The sequence below is a fragment of the Antechinus flavipes genome, chromosome 3 (genome assembly GCF_016432865.1).
Source record: "Antechinus flavipes isolate AdamAnt ecotype Samford, QLD, Australia chromosome 3, AdamAnt_v2, whole genome shotgun sequence".
NCBI classification, from domain to species: domain Eukaryota; kingdom Metazoa; phylum Chordata; class Mammalia; order Dasyuromorphia; family Dasyuridae; genus Antechinus; species Antechinus flavipes.
Genome location: NC_067400.1, coordinates 305,712,205 through 305,731,063, shown reverse-complemented (window position 1 = coordinate 305,731,063; position 18,859 = coordinate 305,712,205). Strand labels below are relative to the sequence as shown.

At 31.9% G+C, this 18,859-nt stretch overlaps 1 protein-coding gene across 1 annotated transcript in view; it reads left to right on the top strand.

The window, feature by feature from the left end:
• Nucleotides 1–18,859, top strand: part of LOC127554065 (cell surface glycoprotein CD200 receptor 1-like) — a 36,825-nt gene that overhangs the window by 3,404 nt on the left and 14,562 nt on the right. The gene's annotated exons all lie outside the window — the stretch shown is intronic.

Here is an 18,859-nt window from a genome sequence, read left to right as displayed (position 1 = left end):
TTCGCTAATTTCTCCTTAGTGTTAAGACTATAGTTCCATATTTCAATTAAATTCATTATTGCCATTTATAAATCAGTAATTTTGAGAAGGGCTTATCTAGAGTATGGGTAATCCTAGCAGACCCTTTTATTTATTTATTTATTTTTTCCTGTCTTTTTGTCTTAATTTTCATCTTCCACTAGAGGTCAGTCAAATAGCAAGAAAAGAGGGTGAAATGCAAGGATATTCGCTGTGTCACTAAAGTCCTGTTATTCTTCTCAGCCTGAGATAGAGAAGTGACCTCGCTTTTTGAAGAGTATGCTAATTACAGGGCAAGCTTGACATGTAAAAACTGGTGGACTTAGGAGAATGAATCTGACAATGGTTTATCCTTTAAAGGTCTGAAGACCAAATTGAGGATCAATTTGTATAGATAATACCTCTCGACTGACTGTGAGCTAATGAATATTTTGGTTATAGTAATTCTTGAAGATTGTGAAATTCTTAACCTGAAATCCCTAGGGCCTTTGAATTTGGATAGAAAAAAAATTACATGCTTATCTCAATATAAATTGATTTATTTTGTAATATAACAAAATTTATTTATTTATTTGTTTGTTGGTTTATTTGTTGTATTTAAAATCATTATTCTGAGAAAGAGTCCACATGCTTCACCAGAATTGAATCAGTGACATAAGAGATGAAAAACTCCTCTGTTAAAAGGATTGTATAAATGGAAGTGGAGGTATGGATAGGATGAGCTAGATTGACAGCTCCTGTTATTTACAAAGTTATTGTCAGTCAATCAACAAACGTTTGTTAAGCAGTATATTGTGCCACTGAGGATTCTAAAAAAGTAAAAGATAGTTTTTAACCTCAATAAGCTGATACATAGGAGATAATCAACAAAGTGAAGGGAGAGTGGGAAAGGCTCAGGTAAGATAAATATATGGAAAATGTTAAAAACTTCAAAGTCCTATGTAAATGTAAATTACTATCATTATTATTATTATTATTAGGATATGTTAAAAAATTAGAAAATTCCCTAGGCACCCGTATGATACTAATTGCACTACTATCTCTATGCTAGCTGATTAAGAAAATACATAAAAGAAAAAAAAAGGCTTGAAATGATTTGTTCAGTGATTTTTCAGTTGTGTCCTACTCTTTGTGAAGCTTTTTTGGGAGATTTTGTTGACAAAGATACTGGAGTAGTTAGCCATTTCCTTTTCTAGCTTATTTTACAGAGAGACATTGATTTCAAGCCTTCCCAGTGCTTTTTACCCACTACACTACAATTATCTGCAATTAATAGGATATGTACTATGAATTGTTATTTAAATAATCTATATTGATATAAAGGGTAGCAAAGACTATCCTTTCTGTAATATTTCCCTGAGAGAATTTTAACTTCTTGTTAATAAAATTGATCAGGTTCAGGTCTTTGTTCTGACGTTAATCACAGTCTCAAATAGCTAAAGTTGGGAGGGATCTTAAAAAACATTTTATCTGACACCCTCATATGTGTTATAAAATGGAAGATGAAGGGTTCAAACTTGAATCATGTGACAACAAATGTGCATTATTTCCACCCATCCCTCCAATAGCTCCTTATCAAGATTCATTTTGATACTCCGTGGTTAATTGATTCCACTTTAAGGATGATTAAAGTCAAGCTGATCACTCACTTGAGTTGGGCTCCTGGCTTTAGCTTTTAAAAAGACAGTTAGAAAAAAAAGTGGAGTTTGAAAACTATACACCGCCATTAACTTTGCCAGAACCAGCATTCCAAATCTTATTTTAAATATGATAGCACAAATTAAAGTAAGAGAATAAAATATTTGCCTCAACTATGCAGAGAAATGACACTTTTATTAATCAAATGAGTAGGAAAAAATATCGTTGGAAACAAAACTAATGGACTTGATTATAAAAAGAAAGGGAAGATTTTGGGAGGTAGTATAGTATAATGGATAGTGGGCTTCAAAGTCAGGATAGATTTGAGACATAATGATTTTGTGATCTGGAGCAGGTTATTTAATCTCTCTCAGACTTTAAGTTGCTATTAATGTATCTCTGGGAAAAGGGCATTCTAATACATTGTTAGTGTAACTATAGCTAGGCATAAACATTTTAGAGAGCCACATCTCAGTTTGCAACAAGGGTCACAAAACAAATTATGCCTGTTGATGCAATTATTCTATTTCTAGGACTTTTTTCCAAAATTACTTTAAAAAGGGAAAAGAAAGATCAATCTATACAAAAATATTGATAGCTGCTTTAGATATAATATGGAAAATGGATAAAGTTTTGTATATTAATAGAATGCTGTGACTCCATAAAAAAGTAATCACAATAACATGAAATATAATTTATGACAATATTTAATAATGATGTATAACATATAATGATGAATACACAAGAAAATATGAAGTGATCTACATGATAGTGAAATCAGTAGAATTAGAATTGTGCACACATTAATTGTCACTAAAGAGAAAAAAGAAAAAAAGGAAAACGAGATCAAAATTAGATTTATTTCAAATAAGCCAAGAAAGGGACATGAAACAAAAACTTATTATTTGTTAATTCTTTTGGTTTTTGTCTTGTTAAAGAACAGTAAGTTAGGATAAGATTTTTGTCACTTGTTTTGTTGAGAACTACTAATAATCAATAACTTGTCTACGTATACATTAAAGGTAAATTAAAAGGATAAAAAGAACAAGGAATGAGTCAGGCAGAGAAAAGCAGGTCTGGCTACTATAGACTTTGATGCTATGGAGCCAGATGCTGAGCTACATGAGCTAAAGATTGCAGTCCCAGAGACCAGGAAAGTATTTTTACTGTTACTCTTGTTATAACCATGGCAGCATTGGGAATGGAGAAGAGAGATTGAAATTTGGAAGAATAAAATAAAGATTGACTACAGATGAAAGAGCTAGAAGGTCAGTCTTGGGACACTGGAATGATTGATAGCATGAAGAAAATTCAGGTAGTTGGAAAAGAGAGCCTATGTGGTGGGCAAAATAAAGAGTTTCATTTGGGAAATATCGGAATTGTAATGGTAGAATGGTATAACGTGCCTTATCGATAATAGTGAATACAAACTCATAGCACAAATAAGAGCACAAATCAGGCCTGGGGATTGGTGAATAATCCCCAAAGAGGAAAGCAGTAATTGCAATTATTAGAGTAGTTGAAACAAATAGGTGTAATGGGGGTAATGAGGGAATACTCACAGTGAAGGAGACTCAAAGAATCAATGCTTAGAAAGTCAGAAGGAAAAAAGACAGTATAATAGAAATTATGTATAGGGGCAGCTATGTGGATAGAGTGCCTGACCTGTCACTTAACCTTGTTTGCCTCAGTTTTCTTATCTGTAAAATGAGCTGGAGAAGGAAAAGACTAACCATTCTAATATCTTTGCCAAGAAAACCCCAAATGGGGTCATTAAAAAAACTGAACAAGAACAACACTATAATATTTTGGCTACCCAGGTGTAATTTATTTGTAGTACAATTTATAGTAATAGTGAATTTCATACCCAGCCCCAAGAAAGCAACATTGTTGTTTTTTGATATTGATTAAGAAATAGATATACACAAATGATACATCATGTTATTTCATTCAGCCTTACTTTTTTTTTAACCTTTACTTTCCAAAGATTAGTCACCAGACCTCATTTATTGAAGTCATTAATACTTTAGGTTCCCATACTGCCCAAGCATGAATCCTTTGAGACATTTCTTACATTTTACCAGGATCTGGGTTCGGATTCAAGTACAGATCCTAGTTACATTTTCTTTTTTAAAGGACCTGTCATTTATTTGGGGGCATTTATCTCTACTCTTGTAAACTGCAATCACTCCACACTTCTAGTTCTCTGTTTTTTGTTTTCTACTCTTTCATTATTATTTTTTAAAATTATATTTCCTTAATGTTACTTTCTTGGTGAGGAGCATGAAATTCAGGATGTTAGTTAAACTGTAACATAAATAAATAGTGCTTTGCTATCCAAGATATTATTCTTTCATTTTTATTTTTAAAGTCATATTTCTTTAATTCATTCATCACAACATACAAAGAGAATAGTCTAGATCCACTATATATAAACATTAAGGATTTCAGGGGAAAACTTTTCAAGTTTTACTTTGGTACGTTTCACCAAATAAAATTAAGGTATACCTATCTATCTTCCACAAATATATAATATTTGAATAATTAGTAACATATTTCTGAGTTTATAACCTAAACATCCTAAACAACCTATAAAAAAAGTTGATGTTTGCCTATTTCTAATGGCTTGTTTAACTTTCCACCATTGTGGCTCTCTCCTGACCAACTAATGTTTTAACAAACTTGAATTAATAGGATGGACTAAAAGAATAAAGATAAAATTATTACAGTGTCACAGTCAACAGCCTTTATTTTAGATGAAATAGCTCTTATATCTCTTTTGAATTACTTTGTAATTTCTTAAACTTATCCTAAACTTTCTCTTTTCTTAGGCATAATCCTTTCTACCCCGTTTGGAAAATTTCTATTGAGAAATAACTGTTAAGTATAACTTAAAATAGAAAACTGTATACTTTGTAGTTAAGCTTCCTTCCTTTTTGGAAGTAAGCACTTAGAACTAACACATTCAGTAAATGAAGGTTTGGCCACAAGATGTTTCGATGAGAAGGTTTAGTTTTAATGTTTCCTTAATTTGAAAAAAAAAAAAACTTTTCTGTAATCTCTGAAAATAAAAGCTTATTTGCTTAATTTATTTAATATTTAATTATTTATTTAATTTTTCTTGTAAGGTAACTTAAAAGTTTACTGTAGCATAAAATGCATCTCTCATGGATCAAAATAAAAAAGTAAAATTTAAAATCCTTAGGGGAGAGAGGGTTAGTGGCAAAAGCAGTGGTTAAATGACTGACCTAAGCCAACCATATTTTGAACCAAATTTGAGAATTTAGATGAGAATATTTAGTGGATCAGTGGGATGTGACTTACCTTTTATCCTCATTATCTGACTCTTTACATTTTGTTTTGTTTTGTTTTATTGAGACAATTGGGGTTAAGTGACTTGCCCAGGGTCACACAGCTATGACATGGTAAGTGTCTGAGATCAGATTTGAACTCAGGTCTTCCTGACTTCAGGGCTGGCACTTTATCCACTGTGCTACCTAGCAGCCTCTCCTTTACTTCCTTAAAGTTATAGACTTAGAATAGGATTAAATGTTTAACTTCCCACCTGGAAATCCCGTCTAAAATAATATTACAGTATATAATATTCTAAGATGTTTGTCCATTCTCTGCTTGTATACCTAAGAAATCAAAATTTCTTTTACCTAGGTATTCAGAGTTTTTTTATTTGATTATTTTTTCTTTTTTCCCAATTAAATGCAATGATAATTATTAGCATTCTTTTTTTTTTAATTTTTGAGTTCCAGATATTCTATCTTCTTCTCTCATCTTTTCCCTACCTAGAACAGTAAGCAATTGGTATAAGTTATATATATATGCAATCAGATTCATAGAATTTTTAAATTGGCAGGACCTCAGAGATCATTTAGCTCAGTCCACTTTTTTAAATGGTGAGGAAAAAGGTCTCAAATTGTTAAGTAACTTGTCTCAGGTTATTTGAAAAAAAAATTCAAGAAAATCTTGAATATGAGGTTTAGGAGTAAAGCGAAATTTAGTTCTTCTGATTTTTATCCATTGTTCTTCCTGCCACAGTACATTGCCTCTCTGCAAAAAAAAATAATTATAAACCGCAAGCATTAGAGAGAATCTCTTTCTATTTTCGCAAACTATGGATAGCTTCAGCAAGGAAAAAGACCACCACTGGTCAGTCACCTTCCCACAAACATTTGTTTGCCATAAGTAGCTCAGCAGAATTATTACGAATGGATTTATTTTTTGCCCATATTAACAGAAGAAGAAATAAATCATTTAACTAGTTCCCTTTTAAAAAAAAAATTGAACAATCTATTAATGAGCTACTTAAGAAAAATTTCCAGGGTCAAATGGATTCACAAATGAATTCTACCAAACAATTAAAGAACAATTTGAAAAAACAGGTAAAGAAGGATTCCTGCCAAATTCCTTCTATGACACAAATATGGTACTGATACCTAAACCAGGAAAAGCCAAAACATTGAAAGAAAATAGCAGACCAATCTCCTAATGAATATTGATGCAAAAATTTTAAAGAAAATATTAGCAAAGAGATTACAGCAGCTTATCAGCAGGATAACATACCATGCTTATTACATACCAGGAACTATTCTCAGGGCTGGATTCAAAAAAGGAGATGGGAGGAAGGAGGGAAGAGATGGAGAACCAAAGTCACCACATCAGCTCTGACCTTGGAGGATTGCTGAATAAAGTTCCAAAATAATCTTGTATAATGTAAGTGCTAGTTCTTGAAGGGGAATTGAAAGAGATTTATTCAACAAAACCCAAGTATCACTGGGTCTGGAAACAGACAGTCAAAAAGACAGATTTGACCTAAAGGAGTACATCTCTGCTAGCTCGATGTGACTATCAGTGTGACTTAAAAAAAAAATTAGATTTGATTCTATGGGATATTATACAAGAGTTATAGGTACTTTCCTGTGAGAAAGAGATTACCTAACAGCTATAATTCAGTGAAGAAGTAGCAGCCATCAGCTAAACAGTTAAAATAGATCTGAATTAGAAGCTCAGCCAAAGAGCAAAGAGTCTCAGTATTAGAGAAGTATTCCAACTGAACTGCAACCCTGGGAATATTAATTGTCCAGACTATGAGTCCCCTCTTTTACAAATAGCATGATAGTAGTCTGTGGGAAAGTATCGCACTTGTGTGTGTGTGTGTGTGTATGTTTCCTTGTTATTTGCTTTGTGATTTTGTTCACCAATTAACTTGACCCGTTTGCTTTCCTAAAAGGGAAACGTGACTCATGTGCTGTGTTTTTTAAAAATGAATATAGATTTCACAATGTATCTTGAACCTAAGCTTGAGTCATATTGAAGAAACCATGGACTATATAATAAATACTAATACAATTCTGACAGTTCATGGATCAACTTCATGGATAATCTAAGAATCCCTTATTAAATACCAGTAGTGTCCAGATAGACTTTCATACTGTTTTTACATGTTTAATTTACTTCTTTGCACTTAAATAAAAGCATATAAGTCAATCATTTAATTACTTTTATGAGCTCTAAAAAAGGCATCCCTATATTAGTTCTTTGTAACTCATCTTAGAGTCTAAAAATGGTACCAAGAAGTTTTTCCCTACTTCCTCAAGTTTAGAGATTTAGAGAATATAAATGTTAAGAAGAAATTCAAAATATTCAGTGAAAGTTTTCCTTAATTTATCTTATTTGTTTGGAATCAATCTTATTGTTATCTTTTGTTTTTATGCCACAGTCTTTTCTAGATATGGAAATGTCCTGTCCTACATCCCATCTCCTCATGCCAAAATTGTTTCTTTCCTTATAACAAAGAATATTGTTAAGCAAAAACAATAGATGTGATTATATCTGCAGTGACTATATCTGACACTGTATACAACATTTTCCTTCATAATTCTATTCTGATCTCTTTTCTCTTCATCTATTCTATTTCACTTGGTAATCTCATTAGTGCTTATGAATTCAATGATCATCTCTTTGCTGATGATTCTCAAATATATTTTTCCAGGCCTCTCTGCAGAGCTTCATTTTTGTATCTCTAACTGCCTATTGGATATCTCCAACTGGATTTCCTGTAGACATCTTAAATTTAACATATTCAAATTAAACTCATTACCTTTTCCTCCAAACCTTCCACTTTTTCAAATTTCTCTATTATTGTCCAGGGCAACAATTACCTCCCATATCCAATCTATTATCTGTTGAATTTATTTTTGTAGCGTTTCTCACAAACCCCCCCCCCCCCTTTTCTTCTCTGTCATTAACCGCCATTATTTGGATGTAGGATCATGGCACCTCACTTTTGCACTATTGCAATTGCTAGCCAATTGATCTTTTTGTCACAAGTTTCCTATTACTCTAGTCTACTCTCCACAAAGCTGTCAAAGTGATCTTTTTAAAGCAGATCATGTCAGTCTTCTCAAGAAGTTCCATTGGCTTCCTGTCATCTCCATAATCAAACATAAAACTGTCTATTTGACAATCAAAACCCTTTATAACTTCCTCCCCCAATTTTCTAATCTTCTTACACCATATATCTCCTTCTTGCATTCTCAAGTAATTCAACAATATTGACTTCCTTGCTATTCCTTAAACAAGGTACTACATCTAACTCCTGGCATTTTCATTGGCTAACCCTCATGAATGGAATGCTTTTCTTCCTTATCAAGTTCCTGTTGGCTTTTTAGTTTCCTTCAAAACCCAGCTAAAATTCTATCTTCTATTGGAACCCTTTCCCAATCCTACTTTATTCTAGTTTCTTCCCTCTGTTGATTATTTTCAACATATCCTATATGTTTATATGTAGTTTTTTTCAGGTTCTCTCCCCATTACACTATGAGCTCCCTGAAGGCAAGACTAAATTTTGTCTTTCTTTGTATCCCCTGCTCTTAGCAGTGCATGGCTCATAGTAGGCACAGTTATTTAATTAATAAAATTCTGTTGATTAACATTGATAATTCTATGTCTGTCTTCTCAGAGGATGAAAGGATGTGTGTGTGTGTGTGTGTGTGTGTGTGTGTGTGTGTGTAATTGTGATTATTTTTTCACTGGTATCATTGTTGTTATTTTCAATTACTTAGAAGTCAGCTTCTTTTAGTTATCTTTACATTTATTTTGCATAGTCATTGTGTACGCTATTCTTCTGGTTCCCTTTAGATTATACTGAATTAATTCCACATGTTTCTTTGGAGACATTCTCTTTTCTTAGTTCTGCTCATCATACATGAAATTGAATTTACACAATTCAATTAATCTATGTACTATAGTGATCTTATTTTAAAATGAAAAATAATGCTTACCAATTTTCATGTATACCTACCCTTTAATTTTATCATATTCACCATTTCCTACTGTATGAGTTTTTAAAATTACATTCACTTTTCTATTACATGTAATGACACTTGTTATTTAATTCCTATACTATAGATTTTTTAAGGCATTATCCAATTGACAGACATCCAATTTTTCTTTTTCTCTCCTTCCTTCCTTCCTCTTTCTTTCTTTCTTTCTTTCTTTCTTTCTTTCTTTCTTTCTTTCTTTCTTTCTTTCTTTCTTTCTTTCTTTCATTCTTTCTTTCTTCTTTTCTTCCTTCCTTCTTTTTTTCCTTCCTTCTTTTCTTTTTCTTTCTTTCTGTCTGTCTTTCTGTCTCATCTTCTTTCTTTTTCTTTCTTTTTCTTTCTTTGTTTCTTTCCTTTCTTTTCTCCCTTCCTCCCTCCTTCCCTCTTTCCTCTCTCTCTCTCTCTTTTCCTTCCTTTCTTTCTTTTCCATTGGCTACACACAAAGAAATATGAGCCTAAGTTGCTGGATCATTTTTCTTGAGTAACGTCATATTATTATCCTAATCAGTTGGACCAATTCACAGTTCTACCAATAGCATATATTTGTCTTTCTTATTGCACCTACAGCATTAATAGTTTTCACTTTTTTAGTCTTTTTTTTTTTTAACAACTTTGAAGGGGATTCAGTAAAACCTTAGTATTGTTTAAATTTGCATTTCTTTTTATTATTGACTTAGAACATGTTTATCATATGGTTATGGATAGATTATGCTTTTCTGGAAAATGGTTTGTCCACATTTTTCATTAGACTTTTGAGGCAATTTTAAGATTGATATTTCAAACACTCAAGTGCCAGGAAATTTAGATTACAGCTTCCCTAGCCACTGCACTTGAGTCAGAGTACATGTTTGCACTGAAAAATTGTGAGAATGTCCAGAAAATGTCATTGGTACATTGTTACAAAAGAAAGTTTGCTTTAATGTAGAGTTTGAATTTCCTGGATTTTGCTTCATTGATTAAGATCTCAACCAAAATTTACTAGTAATTGGAGATAAGATCTCAGAGCTTAGAGAATTTAGAAAAAGTGTGCTGTATGATTTTATGTCATTTTAGTCTTTATATAATGCTTTGGAAGGTATTATATGTCACATTCATAACAATCCTCATTGTATATATGCAAGTTGGTAAGCATTTTTTTTCATTTAAAAAATGAGCACACTATATATAGTTCATAGATTAATTGAATTGTGTAAATTCAATTTCATGTCTGATGAGTAGAACTAAGAGAATGTCTCCAGACCTTCTTTTCTTTCACTTATCATTTAATCCATAGTGCTTTATTACTATATTTCAAATATTTCTAATTATTCATTGAAAATGACTAACTGTGGAATTTTTATTTAAAAGAAGCAGCTGTTGTCTAATGGTGATTTATCTGAGAAAAGAAAAAAAGGAATAATTGTTAGATGACTCAGTGAATAGAGTCCAAGCCTGGAGTTTGGAAGATTCATCTTACTGAGTTCAAATTTGGCCTCAGACACTTACATGAAACTTTGCCTCAGTTTCCTTATAAAATAAACTGGAGAAGGACATGGCAAAACACTATAGTGTCTTTGCCAAGAAAACCCCAAATGGTGTCATAAAAAGTTGGAGATGATTGAAATGACTGAAAACAAAAAAACAAAAAAAAAGAGGAATAGTAATTGGAAAGATCAATGAGGAAAAAAAAACAATTATCTGTAATCCTGGCTCACCACTTTTAAAATGTCTTGATGAAAATTGAAAAATTGTACTTACCCATTCAGATATTTGTTTTTCATGAAGACAAAAATCAATCAATAAGCATTTAGTAAGCACCTACTATGTGCCTCATACTGTGCGAAGTGTTGGGGATACAAAAAGAAGCAAAAGACAGTTCCTGATCTTTAGGTATTTATAATATGGAAATTGTCATAATTTATTTGAATCTTTTGGAATTCATTTGATGTTTTTAGATTGTTTTTGAGTTAAAAAAAAGCAGTTACATATTTAACTTGAAGAGGAAAGATTATGTTTAATTCAAATTTTTTTTGTGGCAGCCAGAACATGGACAAAGTAATGGTTAGATATTTCTGTAGATTCTTGATCCCATCAGTGTGAAGGCCCATGTTCTGCTGTGATGGGTAGGCAAATGCTGTGTTTGATTTTTCTGTGTTAATATGGCCAACTCCCAGAAAGCAGGTGAAACATCTTGATCTAGTTTGTAAACTTATATATAGATGCAGTTCCTTATATGACTACAATATGTAAAAGAAAAGAGCTTTCAAAGGAAGCTGGCCTCTGAGTAAATAAGAAACCATTAATGGTAGCAGACAACAGAAATCTAAAAAGGTTATATCCATAGATATAGCCATTTCTCCTAGTAGTCCCATGAAAGAAGAAATCACTCCAGGGTGAATGATGAGGGCATTTCTGGGGACTGATCACTGAAAGGGAACTTAAAGGCCCAGAATTTAAGTTTATGCTATTGCATAAATCCAATATATTATCTTTGTCATCAGATAATAAACTTCACAATGCGGATCATTAAAAGTGATAGCTTATGTAATATTTATTTACTGGCCAAATTCCATAGTAGAATTGTAAAATTCTTGATACTAAAAGAGACCTCTAAAAATCAACAGGTTAAGTCCTTTGCCTTCAGACAGATAAAATATTGTTTTTTTCTATTTTATGAATGAGATAATTGAAAACAAAAAGAGGTTATGCATTTTGCCCAAAGCCACATAGTTAGAAGGCATCTATTCCTCGGTATCATACTTAGCATCAAATTTTTGTAACAAAGTTACAAGGAATTACTCCTTAGGAATTCAAATTAAGATGCTAATCATGAACATTATTCCTCTTTGCCAAGGATATAAGAAAAATGGATAATAGCTGAATTATTACCAATTGTTTTAGACAATAAAAAGATGGCAGATGTAAAGAAATCCACTTCAATATTTAAGGCATTTTAAATTGATCTTTTAAATTGTGAATATAAAAGATAAAGGCCTTGCTCCAAGTTTTCTTATCTCTGCAAGTGAAGAGAGAAATTCTGAGTGGAAGAATAAAAACATTTTGGAAACATAATACTATTATGTTATTCTGGTTTTTAAAATCGAAATCAACCAGAAATAAAGTAGTTGTCCATCACTCAGGGGATATCTGGAAAAACTATGGTCTAGGAATATATTAGAATATTATTGAGCTATAAGAAATGACAAATATGAGAAATTTAAAGATGGGAAGATTTATATGAATTGTTGTAAATTAAGCAGACCTTAAAGTTCCTAAAATGACTACAATAATATAAAGGAAAGAGTTTTCAAAGGAAACTGGTGCAATTCTGTTTGCTGTTTGCTAATTACCTTTTTAAATTAAAAAAAAAAATCACTAATGGTTCCAGAGAATAGAAAATTAAGACTATCTTCCTTCTTTCATCAGAAAGGAAGGGGACTATCAGAGCTGAGTGCTGTATACACTTCAGACTGATTCATTGTTGAGTATTATTTTTCTCACTTCTTTTTCTTTGTTATAAGAGAGACTCCAGTTGGGAGTAGGGAAAACTTGTTTATCCATTCTCCCATATGACATGATGCAGCAATAAAAGCAATTTTTTGAAAAGGCAATCCAGAATTTCTAGAAAGGGAAAGCAATAGGTTCAAAGGTTTAGAGACAGAGAAGACCTTAGAAATTATTTAGTTTAATCATCTTACTTTGTAAACAAGAAAAACTGAAAACTGAGAGCCAGAAGAGTTGTTATTTATCTAAGGTAACAAAGGTAACTAGCAAACAGCAAACAGAATTGCACCAGGTCTTCAACATTTAAGTCAAAGGTTTTTCTACTGAATCGCTGGTTCTGAGGTATAGGACCACTCTGCTGAGGAGCCTTAAGAATAGATATTCAAATTGAGACCTTATTAGAAATGTAGCTAATGGTAAAATTGTTACCCACAATAAATAATAATTTATTGATAATGATGATTATTATTCAGAATGAATGATAATTTATTCAGAAAGCTTTGAATTAGATAATTTAACACTTGTGATTAAGCTAACCAAACAGTAGCAGTAAAAATGGACTTGGGGAGATCACAAGCTGGAGAAAATTAGCAAGCCAATGTTAGGGAAAAAAATCAATCCTTATATTAATGACAGATTATACAAAATTGTTAGGCCTAGTGCATAGAGAGCCAGGGATGGAGTCAGAAAGATCTGAGTTGAAATCTGACCTCTGATACTTATTAGCTGGATGACACTGGACAAGTCACTTAATTCTGTTTGCCTCAGTTTCTTCATCTGTAAAATGAGCTAAAGAAGGAAATGCCAAACCACTCAAGTATATATGACAGAAAAAAAAGACGCTCAGATGGGCTCCCAAAGAGTCTGACACAACAACATGCAAAATTGGCACTTATGAGGCTTACGTTTCTTTTAAAATTTGTATATTCCATAGATCATAAGCAGAAAGTTATGTTGATTTGTATTATTTTATAAAAGGGGATGAGTGCATGCAAAAGTAAATCTAATTTCTCTGTCTGGAACAGTTTAATGAAGTATCATGTATGATTGGAATCAGTGACCAATATCCAGGACAAAGAACTTAAGATGATTTTTAAAAAATCTTCCTAGGACTTGGCCTGAGGTTTTAACTTCCTCTAAATGATGTAGATGACAGGAAAGCAATAGTAGTTAATTTCATGATAGTTGAACCAAAAGAGGAGGTATATTTAGATTATACCAGAGCAATGTAATTTTATTTTTTATAATTAGCAAATTGGAAATAATGAATTTTATCCTACTCACAATAAGGAGTAGGATAACTCAGTTTGATTGAAATGAATATGGTTAATTGAATTGAATGTTTGACTAATGACTGAAGGCTAAGGAGAATAGTAGTGGGGTTGGGATAGAGAACATCATTGAAACATTTTTAAAAATGCACAAAAGAGAGCAGAAGGAAGGGTCTCAGACAAGCAGAATGGAGTTGGAAGTCTGTCTTAAATTCTTTATATTTAAAAATTTCAAGTTACCTTTTAAAAATTGATAAAGATATGGTAAAGTAATCATGTCCAGACATATTTAGACAAACAAAATCTAATGAAGTTTAGTGACTTATATGGACACCTAAAAAGACCTGTGCCAGAGGAGAGTTTTAAAAGGAAAAAAATGTTATTTCTCACTTTCTTCATAAAAATACAGGAAGAAGTCAGAACATTGTTATAATAATTATTTAAAAACGGAAAAGAAAGCAAGTTAAGACCTCAAATTTTGAGTTTAAACCTTTGCTTTTCTTGTCCAAAATTTGGGGACAATTTTAGAATTATACAGAGATTGATTTTCAAGATTTCTTAAATTCTTAATTCCAAAAGAATGAAAAATATCAGATGTAATATTCCCAAAAATTACTAAGAAGAAATCACCAATTGTTGATTGCTGCCTATAATTATGTCTCCTCACCTTCACTTCTTGGAAACCTCAAGGGTTGGCTCAAGTGCTTTATTTTAAAGGCCTCTGATTGTCAAAATGCATGTGTGTGTGTGTGTGTGTGTGTGTGTGTGTGTGTGTGTGTGTGTGAAAATTCTCATCTTAATTCATAATAACCTAGGTGCTTAGTTCTTCCTTATAAAGCCTTCTCCAAAATTACCTATATCTGGATCAAAAAGCAGTAAGGGTAATTGTCAGAGGTAGAAATCTTCTGAGATTGGTCTAGCTTCCACCTACTCTTCCTAGCAAATAGAAGGGAAAAAAAACCCTAAGTAATAAAACTCTAGTCACATGATAATAACTCAGAATAATCCATGCTGCAATTTCAATGAGTACCAGTTACTGGATCAGTGGTTGGTTTTGAGAAAATACTGAAAGTGGGGTTTTCTGGAACTTTATTGTATTTACACAGATTAACGAGTGACTCATAAGGAAGAGATGTGCTATTTCTGATAACCATTTTCCATGATGTGAAGCACCCCAATTATGGAAGTCTTTGCATTGTCAGGTTTTGCAGAGTCATGCCTGTCCAAGGTCTATAATGTGGGTGGTATGCTCTCATCTAGGTATATGGTAATGAAAATTTTGGAAAGGAAAATTTTAGTGTTCAAAGTGAGTAAAAGGTTTCAATAGTACTAAAATAAGAAAGTGATTATACTTCTTATGACTTTGTCCTAGATGAAGAAACTATAAATGTTTTTGAGAAACTATAGTTTTTGGTGTTGTGGTTTTGTTTTTGAACATCATAATTGCAAAGGGCTAATATTTCTGGTATGGATTTTTAACTGCAGGGATTTTTAAGTAATTTTCAAAGCAACCATTAGAAGAAAATTCTAGAGAATTAAAGACATATTAATATATTAATGACATAATATTGATATATAATACAGCAATTATGTCTATAACATAATATAAAAAGAGATATGTAATATACTATTGATATCTATAATAATATATAACATATTAACATAAAATATATTTATGTTAAACTGATAGACAAAATGGATCATATGTTTAGAATTTGAAAGGATTAGAAGCTCATTCTGTTTGATCCCCTCATTTTACACTAAAGGAATTAAAGTCTTGAAATTTTGCATAATTTGCCCCAAACCACACAATAAGTAATGGAACTGGAATCAAACTCAATTCTCTGGTCCCAAAGTCAGTGCTTTTCCCAAACCATAACAGCCTCAATGATTGCATGGCTAAAAAATTAGTTAAACTTAAGCTAAAAGGAACTCACAAATTAGAGTGGAAAGAAAACTGAACCAGAGTTGTGAGATATAGTTTCTTGTTCCAGTTCTAAAAATTAAAATTATATGATTTAGGACAACTCATTTAATCTTTCTGGGACACTTCCTGCATCTGCAAAATAGAAAGTTAGACTATATTATTTCAAAAGTCTCTTTCAGCTCTAACTATGCTCTATGATTTTAAGTGAAGCACAAAGAAAAAATGTTTATATAATATTTAAAGGAGCAAAGAAAGAGATATAAAATTTCTTCACAGTTGTGTAAGGTAATAACTATTATACTCCCTTCCTCCCTGTCCCCTTCTCCTCCCCCCACCCCAACACTTCCTATCTTGTTAGGAGTGCAGATCCACAGAATCAACCCCAGAATTAATGGAAGCAGCCATCCTTTGGGACACTCCTCCAACATAAATTTAGAGTTTAATAGTGGTGAGATACATATGTTAAAAAAGATTTGATAAATATAATTCTTAACTTCAGAAAGAAATCAATTAAGCATTTCTGTAACAATTAGCCTCATCAGTGATTATAATGGAAGCATCATATAAATAAAGAATACCACTTAAGAATATATTGAGAAAAACAGTTCAATTTGACTAAATAACTGTGTGCTGAAGGTAATACAATTTTAGAATTATACAGAGATTGATTTTCAAGATTTCTTAAATTCTTAATTCCAAAAGAATGAAAAATATCAGATGTAATATTCCCAAAAATTACTAAGAAGAAATCACCAATTGTTGATTGCTGCCTATAATTATGTCTCCTCACCTTCACTTCTTGGAAACCTCAAGGGTTGGCTCAAATACTTTATTTTAAAGGCCTCTGATTATCAAAATGCATGTGTGTATGTGTGTGTGTGTGTGTGTGTGTGTGTGTGTGTGTGTAATTTTGTCTATCATTTATATGGGGTCAACTAGATAATGAAGGGGATAGAGGACTAGGCCTGGAGTCAAAAAGACCTATCTTCCTGAGTTAAAATCTGGCCTTCAACACTTACAGACATGCGATACTGGGCAAATCACCTCAGTTTCCTAATTTGTAAAATGAGCTGAAGAAGGAAATGGCAAAGCCACTCTAGGATCTTTGCCAAGAAAACCCCAAATGGAATCATGAAGAGTTAAGACACGAATGAAAAATGGAATGACAACAATAAATATCATCTTTATTTATATTTTCCTGTTTTCGTCTGTGAATGTTTTTATGTAGTTGAATATGTGTTTCCTGAGGGCAAGGACAATATCATTTTTATATCTATATCCCTAGCACCTGGTACAGAACTGGATACATGCTTGGTTGGTTGATCCATTTGCCTACTTTCATAAAATCTTCAGGTTTGTTCATAATTAAGGGTGTCCTTGGAAAAATACAAGAAAGGTACAGACAAACTTTTCTAGATAATTTGCTGCAGAAGACCCACTCTTCATATAAGCACTTGAAAGGAATAGGGAATTAAGATCCTTAAGTGTCTTTTGTTTGTTGATTATTAAAACAAACAAACAAAAATAAAAACAAAAACAAAATATTGACTTTAGAACAAAATGCAGCCATATCTATTTCAATTCAATTTCCATTTGAGTCAATTAAATTTGTTTCAAATAAAGGATTAAACAAAATATTTTCACTTCCAAATTTTCTCCCTCTCTCCACCCTCTCTCCCATGTATTAAAAGGACAAGAAATAAGATAACCATTATACATTTGAAGTCATAAAAATATATTTCTACTTTAGCCATTTTGTAGGGGAAAAAAGAAAAAAGAAGGTGATAAAATATATTTTGATATCATTTAGAATTAACAGTCCTCTCTCTGGAGGTAGACAGCATTTTAAATCAGATTTTCTTCGGAATTATTGTAAGTCATATTGATCAGAGTAGCTGCTTTCACAAATGATTAGTGTTATAATATTGTTTCACAATAGTATTCCATCACTTTCATATACCAGAATTTGATTAAACATTCTACAATAAATGATTACCAACTTTCTCGTTTTTTGCTCTCACAATAGACAAATGCAACTTAACTCATTTTCTTCAAATTTGGGCTCATCTGCACAATAAGCTGTCCATTCACTGTCTATCACAGTCTGGACAATAGGCATTTTTCCATTTGATTTTTCTTGTGTGGATTATTAGGTGAGTATATTTTGTGTGGTTATGAATTTTATTTTATTATGTAGTATTCATTTAGAGCATAAGCACTGAGATAACTTTGTTCAATAGCTTTCTGATTATACATCACTGCACTATCAGAAGCACTACAAGCACTAGTACTACTGATTCAATTCTTTTGGAAAAGATTATGGCACTATACAAAAAAGAACTAACTACAAAATTGCTCATAACTTTTATTCTAGTGATGCTACTACTAGGACTATATCCTAATATCCTGTTTTATTGACAAGAAATAAAGAGATCTATTTTTACAAAAAAAAAATTAACAGCAATGTTCATAATAGCAAAAAAAAAAAAAAGAAAAAGAGAGAAATAATCCATGTATCTAATGATAAGGGAATAACTGAAAAAATTGTAGCATATATGTATAATATAAATATAATATAAAATATTCATCAAAATTAATGTTTTTATATCAGGGCCATGGAGCAGCTAGGTGGCACGGTATATAAGAGTGCTAGTCCTGGAATTAGGAAGAACAGAGTTCAAATCTTGCCTCAGACATTTTCTAGCAGTATGATCCTGAGCAAGACACTTAACCTTCTTTGCTTTAATTTCCTCATCTGTAAAATGAGCTGGAGAAGGAAACTCCCCAACTGTGCTGGGGAGAAAAAGATACTTTAGTATCTTTGCCAAGAGCATCCTAACTAGGGTCATAAAGAATCAGACACTAATGAAATCACTGAACAACAAATCTTATACTGAGTCTCCTAGGAAAAAAGTAGTATTTGTCTAATCAAAATATATTTTACATGTGTAATGAAGCAGTCATCAAGAATTTAATATTCATCTATCCTATGTAAAGCACCATTTTAGGCATTGGAGATAGGAAGATAAACTGAAAGTTTGTCCTTGCCCTGAAGGAATTTACTTCTGAGAATTTACTTTAGAGAAACCTAAATAAGTCAACAAACAGAAAACTGAATAAAATGAATGGGTTTAATTAGTTGATTTCTGAGGGTTCTTTCAGGTAGTATTCTATGTATTTTATATCTA